Source organism: Macaca nemestrina, chromosome 11 (genome assembly GCF_043159975.1).
Source record: "Macaca nemestrina isolate mMacNem1 chromosome 11, mMacNem.hap1, whole genome shotgun sequence".
NCBI classification, from domain to species: domain Eukaryota; kingdom Metazoa; phylum Chordata; class Mammalia; order Primates; family Cercopithecidae; genus Macaca; species Macaca nemestrina.
Window position 1 is genome coordinate 5,422,013 of NC_092135.1, and position 2,014 is coordinate 5,424,026.

At 38.1% G+C, this 2,014-nt stretch overlaps 1 long non-coding RNA gene across 1 annotated transcript; it reads right to left on the reverse strand.

The window, feature by feature from the left end:
- Positions 1-261: 261 nt before the first annotated feature.
- On the reverse strand, positions 262-1,582 carry LOC105492442 (uncharacterized). Its single transcript, XR_011609496.1, has 4 exons — positions 1,537-1,582; positions 1,072-1,142; positions 894-924; positions 262-536 (listed from the first exon to the last, which is right to left on the reverse strand). It is a non-coding gene; the product is annotated as an uncharacterized lncRNA (long non-coding RNA).
- Between the last annotated feature and the right edge of the window lie 432 nt (positions 1,583-2,014).

A 2,014-nucleotide genomic window follows, 5' to 3' on the forward strand; every position in this document is an offset into this window, starting at 1 on the left:
GTTTACATGTTTTGATGGAAATAACGCAAAAAAAAAAAAAGACAAGATATCCTAGTGTATGCTAAGGGGCTGCCTAAATGAATCATTAAGTTCCAGCCTTGTAGACACATTCACACTGCAGATAGATACTAGGGGAAGATAAAGTTCAGAATATACATATGCAGATTATGCAAATAAACCTGCACCATTGAAATAACACCCTTGAAGCCATAAAAAGTTAAATACTATTTGTTTAATCTTATTTTCGAATTAGTGATTTCATTGGCTTTGTGGAAATCTTCTTGCCTATTGTACAATTTTGGAACTTTACAGCATGCATTCACCAAAGGGGTAACTATTGGAATAATGCACAGTCTGTAAATTGAACTAGCCATTTTGAGAATGGTGGGGTCAATTAAGTTTCCTCTTTATACCTTCCAACTAATTTTCCTTGTTTCTTTTGTTTTCCCAGCAGAGTAGGGTGATGAAGAAGTCTTTTAGCTGATAATATGAGAATCAAGATTCTACAGACCAGATGGATGCAGGCATTTAATCATCTGAAAGAAGAATACCATTGCAGTCATAGTTCGGAAAAAAAAGTAGTGAGGAGCTATTAAACTTTGCAGGTTAAAGAAACAGAAAGTAGCGTGTAGATGATGAGGAGGTGAGTATGGTAGGAAAAGGTGGAAAAGATAGACAGGGGCAGGCATCTAGAGTCTTCAGGAGCAAGGTCAAGGCTTGTATTTTTTTCCAAATGCTATGGGAAGCCACAGCAGTTGTATCTGTCTTATTTTGAGTGGCATATCCAGCGAGCCCTTAAAAGTGCTCAACTCGAAAGAATTCAATGACCAGTTAGATGTGTGAAGAGTGTGAGCCAGGAAGCAACAAGAGATGTTGGGGATTCCAGGGATTACCTGTAATCGGGAGCTTTTACCACTCCTTGGCCTAAAGGTGAAAATGGAGTAATCAGTATTGCCATAGTACCTTAGATCCAGAGACAGAGAAGAAAGGCTGCCAGAGCTGTACCTGAGGAAACATAGCCAGTGCGAGGACAAGCAAACGAACAGGAATCACATAAATACGTCTCCTTACCCTGTCTCTTCCCTCCTCGTTTTAGGTTGGATTGTGCCTTTGTACAGATCAGCATCATAGAGTACAAAGCTCTGCAGGGAGGGTGAATGATTGACGGGGGTAGGGAAAAAAAGCATGGATTAATCACAGAAGGGAACTCATATGAGATTTATATGGAACTCATAAAATAAGGTGACTTAAAGGAATTCTTACCCTAAAATCAACAGTGGTTTTTCAAAAAATAAAATCATTTTGGGTTTTGTTTGGAACACATAAACTGAGGAAGCATCAGAACAACTATGTGAAGCCAATGAAAAAACTCCTGAAATTCGAACATTTCAAATCAGGAAGAGAAGCATCATCTTAAGATAAAAACGTATCAGACAGATAAAGATAGTATTTAATGGCCTAGATGCACCAAATCTCCTCATGTAGACTGACTGAATAGTGTAGTAGTTCATTTTCGCGCTGCTGATAAAGACATACCTGAGACTGGGCAATTTACGAAAGAAAGATGTTTCTGAGGCCTCTGTTCTGTTCCATTGGTCTATATATCTGTTTTGGTACCATTCTGTTTTGGTACCATTCTGTTTTGGTTACTGTAGACTAGTAGTATAGTTTGAAGTCAGGTAGAGTGATGCCTCCAGCTTTGTTCTTTTGACTTAGGATTTTATAGGCTATATGGGCTCTTTTTTGGTTCTGTATGAACTTTAAAGTAGTTTTTTCTAATTCTGTGAAGGAAGTCAGTGGTAGCTTGATGAGGATAGCTCTGAATCTATAAATTACTCTGAGCAGTATGGCCATTTTCACAATATTGATTCTTCCTATCCATGAGCATTGAATGTTTTTCCATTTGTTTGTGTCCTCTCTTATTTCCTTGAGCAGTGGCTTGTAGTTCTCCTTGAAGAGGTCCTTCACATCCTTTGTAAGTTGTATTCCTATGTATTTTATTCTCTTTGTAGCA